Below are 11,333 nucleotides of genomic sequence, written 5' to 3' on the forward strand. Positions count from 1 at the left end.
AGTACCTGCGATAGGTTCAATGTCTTACCTGCGAAAGTTTCAATGTTGTACCATCGAAAAGTTCAATTTCGTACATGCGAAAGGTTCAATGCTATACCATCGAAAGGTTCTTTGTAGTACCTGCGAAAGGTTCAATGCCGTACCCGCGAAAGTTTCAATGTCGTACCTGCGAAAGTAGTACCCGTTCAATTATGCAGCATCAAATGGATCATTTACGAACTCGTTTATGAGGTTAAAATATGAACCTTTGACTGGCTTAAATCCTAACCGTTTTATATGTACGAACTTTCGAAAGTTTGAAACATTTCCCCATAAGGATTTAAATATTCAACTGACAAAAGGTCAAACACGAATTTTGAAAAAGTTATAAAGATAATTTATTGAAAGGTTCAAATACAATCACTTGAGAGACTGAAATTATTTATTTGCGGGTAGTTTAATCTCACAAAAACGTAGTTAATGTTCTTGTATTTGATATGTGCAAGAAAGAAATACAAAGTATTAGTACGCTTTTCTTTACTTAGACAATGAAATTAGGCAGATATTCGTTTCGGTATAGGTCAATTTTTAAACTACAGTTTGAACAAACTCTAAAGATCTTTAAACGTTCTTTTCATATTCCAAATAACAAATTTAGTAGCTAGCAAAATTAACCGCTGTTGCATTTACGATGCTACTACACGCCACTCGTTCCATTCGAATAGTTAAAACTGATAATTTTTGGCACATGAACCTTTAATGGTTTAAAATTGAACCACCATTGAACCTTTTCCTTTAACAGTGTATCAGCCAGGCTTCACCAGATGATAAGTAACCATATTTCTGGAATATGAGAAGATCTCCTTAAGATATCATTTGGATGTCACGAATACCTATTGGATATCAAACGAATCTAGTTCAAATATCCATAGAACATGACTGTATACGATAACTTGAATATATCTTAAAGAGGATATGTACTTACAACGTCCCCTGGATATTGAATATCCTGTGTTTTGATATCTACTGGATCTCCAAAACCATGACATCTGGATATCTAGCGAATATCTAATTCACATCAAACTTCGATATATGGATATTTGTATTTGCTGGGCTCAAACTATGGCTGCCAACATATCTAACTTATGAATACCACTTATGCTGATAGCTGTATAGTTTGTACAGGGTCTGAATAAAATGTTTAATTGTTTTTTTGGAAGCAATGAAATTTAAAAAAATATAAAAAATATTTTATCCAATTCCAAATCAACCATAATTTTAAAAGAAGAATGGATGGCTAATAGAGTATTTGTGTGATTTCATCATTCTTTTGGTAGAAGGCTACTATCATCCCCTTCAAACTATGTCTGTCAGGGTGAAAACGGTCTATTGTGGATATTTTGGGCTCAATTTAATGATTTTGATGTATTTGTTTTAAGAATAGCTAAAATGTGCAAACAAAAAATTAAAAACACAGTTGAACGTTTCTTATTGATTCTTATCTTTATTTCTTTTCCTTGTTGTATACCAAAACTTCAAACAAAGCATTAACGCCCTGGTCCGTTACAAGACCAGTGACAAAAATCTTGCTTTAGGTCTTCGTCCCAACAATTTAAACCAGGAATGCAAAGTACTTTAAAAAAACAAATATTAATAGATTACAACTATTAAAATACAAAGCAGTGTTAATAGTCACACTAAGCATAAATTTAAAAAATAATTCATAACAAACTAAATTTTTGTTTTATAAAGCGATTCGAGCGTAGATTTTTTAACTTTAAATTAATTTTTGAACACTTCTTAATAGATTTCTGTTCATAAGTTTAAATCAATGTTTAAGACGTCATTTTAAACCTAGCCAGCTGCCCAAGAACTAACTTTTTATTAAAAACTATAAAAACACGTTTTATATAATAATTTGCCAGTTCAAAAACACAAAAGAAATGAAAATTTAAATTGAATTTGTTATTTATGTATTTTCTATACGGAAAGTGCCTGTGTCATTAAAAATTTAGATGACTTAAATTTGATATGATTTGTGTAAAATTTGGGCTTTAATACAAAATAATTATATTTTCGAAAGTTTTTGGATATATCAATTCTTAGAAACAACATTTTTCCTATTCTTAACTCTTCCGCGTCCTGTAATATCGACATCCTGCTCAAGTATTTGTTTATTCATTAAAATTTATAACTTTCCATCCGACAATAAATCTTTTTTTCCATTCTAAGACATTATTTAAACTTTTTTAGTGCTAACGTATTTTAAATATAAATGTAAATAATAATGAACTTTATTACTATAGTTTCGCTGGCCTGGACACTGGTCACAGTCAACTTTAAATTCATAGCTTAGCGATGGATTACTTTTACCTAAACAAAGATGAAAATAAGACTTAGAAATTGTATCATGGACACTAAAAAGCATGTTGGTTTAAACATATGGAATTGGCTTTTAAACTTTTGATCTTCAAATTTATTTAAAAAAAAGCTTTACCCTCAAATAATTTATTTTAAAATTAATGTCATCTCAATTTTTTTAATTTCTACCTATAACCAAGGTTAATTTTATAACTATAAGCTTGAATGCTAATGTAAAATGAAGTAAAAAATATTTTAATTCATGGAAATAACCCAAAAGCTACTACTAAACCTGTACTTAAAATTTCACAGACAGAAAGTATTATTAGATCGCCCATGGTGGTCATTACACGTTCTTCACCGGATGGTGCAGCCTTAGTAGTAGGTTGGCGGAGTGTTTAGCACTTTCGCCTTGCTGCAAGAGGAGCCGAGTTCGATCGCAGCTTGTAGCCCTGGGTGAAAACTCGGAGCCACTCCTTCTGCGTTGAGTTTGCAAGTTATCTCCCCACTGGTTAAGGGGTTTCCCCCCGAGTTCTTCGGTTTCCCCTTCCAAAAAAAACTTGTAGAGGTTAACGGTAATAGTAAGTGTAAGAAGCTGTTGGCTCCCGTGGCATGTAGGGCTTGTCACCACCCTCCTACGCATTTTAACCCGGCCACCTGTTTAAAGGCATTAAAAGTGGCTCGATGACTTGGGCCTATGGTGGTGCCTTGGGTATTAGCCTACCTGATTATTATTATTTAATTATTATTTAATTATTGTTTAATTATTGTTTAATTATTATTTAATTATTATTTAATTATTGTTTAATTATTGTTTAATTATTGTTTAATTATTATTTAATTATTGTTTAATTATTGTTTAATTATTATTTAATTATTATTTAATTATTGTTTAATTATTGTTAAATTATTATTTAATTATTATGTGGATCTTGGACTGAAACATAAACTAGTTTTACAGTTGAAAATTTTAACAAGATTATAGAGTAAGAGCGATTGACGCTCAGCGCCTCTAGGGGCGAGCTCGCGCGTAACTTGGTTAAAATTACAATTCCCGTAATGTAAATGTAGCGATGATTTAAACTAAATTAACAAATCGTTTTTAGAAAAAATATTTGATTAACATTTTTCCATAATAAATGAATTTAAAAGAAACCCAAATAAAGATTTCATCTTTTTATTTTCGAAATAGGCGGGCTCAAAGTTCATGGATATGCCTATTTATACATCTAGGGAGAGAGGGGTGATTCCCGGTGAATTTTAAATACTTCTATCTTGTACAATCTAGAGTAATATTTTATAGAAATTATGTGACAATTCAAATTAAATTACTTACATTAACTGTTATATCGTAGACTTTTTTAGTCACCGACGTCTCTCGTGTGCATTGCCCTACTGAGCTGTCTTCGTTAACTGTTTCCCTAACGTTAAATATACGATTGCCTACCAAAAGAGCTTGACCTTTTCTATACGTAGATTCTCAAAAAAAAATTCTAAGTCCATTTCACGCCAAAAATCCCACGTATTTCGTTATTTGTTTCGTATTACAATTAGCGTTTGGCATCATTTAACCAGTGGCGTAGCAATAGGGTGGCCTGGGTGGCAAATTCCGCGGGCCTCGGACCCCGAGAGGGCCCATCGGGCGGGAACGTCATGCCTTGGTCGAAACACATTTTCAAAATAAAAAAATATAAAAAATATTATTTAGTATTTTAGTAACTACTTACTTTACTTACTTTTCGTAAAACGATTTAAAATATAATTTAGGCGATGTGGGCCTTTTAACATCAGGCTTTTTTATAAAAAAGTACTAGGTTAAATTCGTGATATACTCGCTAGTGTTAGGAATAATTTTAAGAACATGTTAACCGAGGCGAAGGTTATTACGAGGAGCTGGTCCATTCGGCCAGAGTTTGAAATGAAAAGACAAAGGAGGATTAAAAAACATTTCGATGAATTATGTGAAGATTAGCGCATAACGGATCCTGAAAGTTATTTTAGAGTTAACATATTTACCGAACTTTAGATATTATCATCGATCAGCTTAAATTTCTATTTACTGGTTTAAATGAGATTGTGGCAAGATTTAACGTAATAAATCCGATAAGTTTAAAAAATTAACCGATACCGAACTTTCAAGCTGAGAAACTTGTAAAAGCTTATCCTAAAGATTTATGTAACTCATTTGTACCAGAAATTCTCAGTTTGAGGTGTGCATTGAAAGAAGATATCCGAAAGGTTTCAACCGTAAAAGAGTTTCCCAATTTATTCATCATGGATAACCACTCTTTGTATGCCAGTTTCCTTGAACTCTACACGGCATTACTACTTTTTCTAATAATACCAAGTAATTAAAAACTATCAGAGAAGTAGCATGAGGCAAGAAATGCTATCGGGGTTGGCATTGCTAACAATCGAACAAGACACTGCACGTCAGTTAAATACTGATAAACTAATCAATCAATTTGCAGCAAGAAAGAAACATTTCACATAATGAAACATAATTATGTGAAAATGAACTTCGCTCTAGTCTCCTATTCCTAGACTCTAGTCGAACTGTAGATATCAACTTTAACCAGTTAAAAAATAGTTGTTGAAAGTTAACTACGTACTATTATATATGTTCTGTATCCGTCGTGCATTTTAAATTTTTTGAACTAACGTCAACTACGTACATGTACTACTTTAACAGTGTAAAATATAAAAGATCAATTTTTAATAAAATTTTAATTTTTGCCATATTTTTAGCTAAGCATTAGGGGCCCCAAAGAAAAATTTTCCACGGGCCCATCAAATTATTACTACGCCACTGCATTTAACGATAGTAATCGGGTTTTTACGTTTCAAAATATGGGGTAGATTAAACCGAGGCTTAAGACTGGGCTACATTCACCGCCTTAAAATTTTCGAATACTTTAAAGCGAGGGGCAGTTCACTCCCATGATTAAATCTGCGCTCTTGGCCGATTAAATCCGATTAAATCATGATTAAAATGATTAAATGGATTAAATCGCGATTAAATCAGGATTAAATCACGATTAAGGGTCGCAGCGAAGGAGCTTCAAACAGCAAGTTCTATTAAACAGACTCAATTAGTGGAAATATCCAAGAGGCAAGACATTTCAATTGTAGAATGGTGACTTTTAAAAAAATTGAAGGTGATGGCTTTTTAATTGGACTCGTGTTGAAATTTACGTATTCGAGTGGAAAAGACAAGGAACTATGCACCAACAACTGCTCCACTAAAAGGTGGTAGAGGCTTGGGGGTTTTATGTTCGCGGTATCTGTGGGATTTAATAGGAAAGCTGTCCCTGGTTCCTATGAAAAATCATGGATGTATTGATATCGAAAAGCCTTCAATTACCTCGACGATGGAACTTCGTATGAATGAAGATTTCTTATCATTTATAAAATCTTTAAAAAAACGCGAACGTCTTTCCAGTAAGAAGAAGAAGAAAGTTCCTGGGAAAGCCTCGAACGAAGCCTCCGCTCGTCCAAAGACCCGAAGCACTAAACTGTGGCAAATATCACAAGCGTGATACTCTCAGTGTGATGTTCCTATCAAATAATTACTGTACCTGCTATTGTTGTTACTAAGCTGTGATAATAAATGTTACTATTTTCAAAACAATTACATTTTAGGCTGTTCCAGTAGGCATATTATTTTTAGATTTAAATACTCCAAATTATAAACGTCAGTAAAGTTAATTGGTTTAATTTTATCGATGTAAGATTAGATGGCGATACAAAAAAATTATTAAAACCGGATCATGATTAACTAGATTTAATCATGATTAAGCCGATTAAATCGTGATTAAAAAAATTAAATCATTATTAAAAAGTTTAATCGAGATTAAATCGGATTAAAAAGTTTAATCGTGATTAAATCGGATTAAAAATTTAATCGTGATTAACTCAATTTAATAAATTTAATCGGATTTAATCCGATTAAATCTGCGCTCCAAAAAGGAGTGAACTGCCCCTCGCTTTAAAGATACATTGTGAACGAACCAATCCATGAAAAGTTATGAAACTAGCTTTTAAATAAACATTGAAACTTATTTCAAGTCATATTTGTAATTCACTGATGACAAAATTCGCGAAAAGTATTAATATCGTTCCGAATTACAACCTACTTTCTAAAATATCATTTTGCTTTCTAATACGCGCGTTGACAACGCAAACTTTACCTAAACGAGCAGATGTTCGATTATCTATATGGCGCATTAAAAATATTATTTTTGAATGTTATTAAACGATAAACGATTATTCAAGACGATTTTATATTACATTTAAGTTCATATAAACGGGAAAAATTGTCAGGGGAATATTTCTTATATCATTTGGTAGGTTAATCATCGACAAACTACAAACTACTACAGGACTCGTAATGTTATACTAAAGCCCCATAGAGGATTTCTTGTTTAACTGTCGCGCTATTCGACTGCTATGCCCCCGTGTGTCATTCGTGGGAGTTAAAAATCTAGTACAAGATGGCGATACCCTTTGCGGTGTGATTTTCAGAGTTTTTTTAATTAACTTTCGCAATGGCACCTAAAACATGCTTTTATGGTGATTGTAAGAGTGATACACGGTTACAGAAAGATGCAAGTTTGAAAATTTATCGGTATCCAAACCCTACAAAACAACGTTGGTTGAAAGCCAGTGGTTGGGACGTTTGGGACTTCGCTTCCACTGAAATATTTTACTACTCCAAAACTCCTCGGTATGTTTGTTCCAAAAATTTTCTTGATAAGGAAGGACCCACAAAACTAAACCCAAATCCTATTCAACTCAATGGAAAAGTAAGCACACATTATTCCATTTATATTTAAAATAAATATATAACAAAAGTTACTGTTTGTGCACCTCTAGGTGGTTATCTTTAATGATCGCGGAAAAGTTATTGTCCAAAATAATTTTGATGTAATTACAATAGGCAACAACCAAACAAATAGCAATGATTTAGTTGACAACTCTAATAATAATAACCAGATGCTGGTAAAAAGATAATAATAATTATAGCTACACTAATAACATTAATAAAATTCAATTTGGCAGTTGTACTACGTTAGTTTTACCTTTTAACAAACGAAGCTCTACCTCTAAGGCGGCTGCCAAGGGCGTATTTAAGGGGGGGGGGTTTGGGGGTTACATTACGCGTCCTGTAGTAGTTTGTCGATGGGTTAATTAACGTTTTATTATCGCCAACTTTACCTAAATTTCAATGGGGCGGGGAAAAACTTTTAACCAAGTTACGCGCGAACTCGCCAAGAGAGGCGCTGCGTGTCATTTTCGTTTGAGACCGACAAAGCCTATTAACATAGCTTCGTTTGCTTAAACAATATAAAAAATAAAGCTAAAGCCAAATCATACCTATCGATATAAAAGCCAAAGCTAGAAGTAAAGGAACCTACAACGAATAAATAGATAAATTTAAATGATGGTGATAGTCATTATCACTGGATTGAAAAAATGTTCTATATAAATTTCAATCATTCTGGATAAAAATAACTTGATAAAAATAATCAAAAATTTTTCTAGAAATCACTTATTTAAAAACATTAAATTTCGTGCCAAAATGGAGGAGCCTTCATTGTCGTCCGTGCCAAGTCCTTTCACGGAGCAACGTTTCATAGTGGTGATTTTGACAATTATTCTCCTTTACGTAAAATAAGTACGAAAGCTTTGGCTGCCTAAATTTTGCTCTTACGAGTATGAAAGGGCAATGGTTGGTATGAGAGAAAATCACAATTTTTTTAATGAAATTACTGTGCATAGTAAAATAAGTGATTTAAACGATGTTATATTTTGAAAATATCGAAGCAAATGCAGATTAATTAGTTACTGAAATTATTTTTTATATTTCTTAAAACTGTTGGGAAATGAAGGCTAACATAGCCGTTAGATTAAATATCAACTTTAACTAATTTTCAAAAACTTTACTATTTTAAAGTCAGATGAGGTGTAGTTCCTTGATGAATTAATAGAATTTGAAGTCAAAACTCAAGTGTAGTTATTGTATTCGTGCTGATTTATTAATATTTCAAAAGGCTAAAAACGGGGATCAAAAAACTTTTTTATACTTATATCATGGAAAGTGGCATCGTTTCTAATTAAAATTTTAGTGTTGATGTACCAGGTTTAGCACCAAATACTGTTCGGAAAATGTAAGAAATATCTTATCGACTATAAGAAAAGTTAACGAAAAAGCTATGGCACCATTTTTCAGAACAACAATATGTTTGGCACTAGTAGAGATATTGTCGAACTGTTGGAGTCAGAAAAAAAAAGGAACATAAAATTATCACGCCTTTAGGAAGGAATAAACTATACATATTTTATTGTAATAGAACTTAAGAAGGCCAATTCTAAATATTCCTTACTCTAGTAAACAAAGGTATACTTACAACGAAATTTAATAAACTCATTGGAGATTCTTATAAATTTTTCCCTTTTGCTGTCACTTTCCGTTTAAGTTAACTTTAGGGTTTACTGTGCATGTTCAATTAATTTAAACAGTTAGAAAAGCTGCATTTAAAAAAGCGAATTTTCGCATTAATTTATTGCCGGTATTTCTTTTTCCAGATGCGCGTTATATTCCTTTAAATTTATGCTTTTAATTGTTTTAAAAAAAGTAATGATTTGATTCTTTATTCAATTATTTAAGTACATTTTTCCTATGGCAGATACGGCCTACTTTCAATTATATTTTCATTAATTATTGTTTAAGTATTTGAACGGTTTGGTTAGTAAATTTATAGTGGACTTGTACACACATTTTATTTATGCCAACAATTGTTTGTAAAACCCATATAAAATTTACGCTAACTTTATTTGTATATGAAAACGAACAGTTGCTAGACAGAAAAACTAGGTCATGCTGGTAGCTTATTACGTTCGAAACCTTATTGTACACTTTCCAACAAAATCCAATTACATACATTTTCAGATTCACAGTAAAATAGATAAGAAATATCAACTCTGTGCAAAGGATATCGAAAAAAGCCTAAAAGATGTCAAGGGCACTTCCTAAGGATGTTATTTAAGACTTATTCTAGACTAACTTAGATATTTAAGACTTATTCTAGACTAACTTAGATATTTAAGACTTATTCTAGACTAACTTAGATATTTAAGACTTATTCTAGACTAACTTAGATATTTAATACTTATTCTAGACTAACTTAGATATTTAAGACTTATTCTAGACTAACTTAGATATTTAAGACTTATTCTAGACTAACTTAGATATTTAAGACTTATTCTAGACTAACTTAGATATTTAAGACTTATTCTAGACTAACTTAGATATTTAAACTTATTCTAGACTAACTTAGATATTTAAGACTTATTCTAGACTAACTTAGATATTTAAGACTTATTCTAGACTAACTTAGATATTTAAGACTTATTCTAGACTAACTTAGATATTTAAGACTTATTCTAGACTAACTTAGATATTTAAGACTTATTCTAGACTAACTTAGATATTTAAACTTATTCTAGACTAACTTAGATATTTATGGCTTATTCTAGACTAACTTAGATATTTAAGACTTATTCTAGACTAACTTAGATATTTAAGACTTATTCTAGACTAACTTAGATATTTAAGCTAATAGGAGAAGAAAAAAATTTCACAAAGAAATTTAAATTTAGTTTATTAGCACAATAAATTTAGTGGAAAATTAAACAAACAATTATAAAATGTTCATTAAATAGTTCAGTTTCAAACTAAAATTAAACATCATTGGTGTTTATATAATAGTTTATTTTAAATAAATTTAAAATTTGCTTTGTGTAAAACGGTCTCAGCTAAGGACTTAAGTCTTCTCGCAACACGACATAGTTCTTAATGAACTTCTCTAATTATAAATATTTGTGGCAAGTCTATATATATCCAAAAATAAATGAAACAATGTGTCCAGTCAAATATTAAATTATTATTATAAATTCAGAGCTTACGGTATATTCATTTCTTAAAGGAGAAGTCCAGATTGGGTAAAACTTGGGTCTATTTGAAAGATCATGTTTAAATATACTCGAAAATATCAGTTGTAAAATTGTATCTTTTTTTAATGACGATAAATTAATTTCTAAACGAGCGAAATTTACCCGCCAAGTGAGCTGCCATTTTCTTTCGCAGGCAACAGAGCGCTGTTATAGCGCCAACAGCGCGTGATTAAAGGCCTAAAACGTCACCGTGAAACAAAATGGCAGATCACTTGGCGGGAAAATTTGGCTCGTTTAAAAATTAATTTCTCGTCATAAAAAAGATATAATTTTACGACTGATATTTGTGAGTTTATTTAAACATGATCTTTCAAATAAATCCAAAATCTTACCCAACCTGAACTTTTCCTTTAATTATGAAGTTGTGAATGGTGAATTATTCTTTCTTGCCTTCCAAACTGTTTTGAACACAATCACTCCTAATTTTATTAAAATAAAATTCCTATTAAATTAAGAGCAAATATAGCACCAGAAATATTGTTAAAAAATTAATATTGCCAGCCTTATCTGCTTTTCCTCCTTCGGTGAAAATGCACCAGAAATTCCACATCAAACAGGTGCTGAGTTGTTTTAGAATTTTATCCCACGTTTTTAACTATTATTTCAAGTATTTCCCAAATGTTTACCTTCTTATTAGTCGTGTGATTTTTGTACCTTCTTGTTTTGTAATGATTAAATGACATCCCAGAATTTCGTTTGCATTATGTAGCACGATTGAAGAAGAAACAGTTAAAGTGTTGGTTGCACGAAAAATCGATAGTAATAAAAACGAATGAATGCGGGCTTGTTTTGAAGCCCAGGGCGTTCTCTTTCCAAAAATGTCATCGTCGAAACAAATTTTCAAGCCTAAGTGTATTAACTTTGAGTCCGAAACTGACCTTTTTCGCTCCCCAAAATCCTGATATTTTCGGCGAATTTTCTCCTCCGTGGCACGAGCAATTTGGGGCAAATCAAAGCTGTAGTTTTATTCCTAAAAT

At 31.6% G+C, this 11,333-nt stretch overlaps 1 long non-coding RNA gene across 1 annotated transcript; it reads right to left on the reverse strand.

The window, feature by feature from the left end:
• Positions 1 to 1,456: 1,456 nt before the first annotated feature.
• On the reverse strand, positions 1,457 to 8,860 carry LOC149923740 (uncharacterized). The gene is made up of 4 exons (XR_016477040.1): positions 8,751 to 8,860; positions 7,717 to 7,753; positions 2,281 to 2,352; positions 1,457 to 1,612 (listed from the first exon to the last, which is right to left on the reverse strand). It is a non-coding gene; the product is annotated as an uncharacterized LOC149923740 (long non-coding RNA).
• Positions 8,861 to 11,333: the final 2,473 nt, after the last annotated feature.

The sequence above is a fragment of the Leiobunum rupestre genome, chromosome 10 (genome assembly GCF_980474605.1).
Source record: "Leiobunum rupestre chromosome 10, qqLeiRupe1.1.hap1, whole genome shotgun sequence".
Taxonomy (NCBI): Eukaryota; Metazoa; Arthropoda; class Arachnida; order Opiliones; family Sclerosomatidae; genus Leiobunum; species Leiobunum rupestre.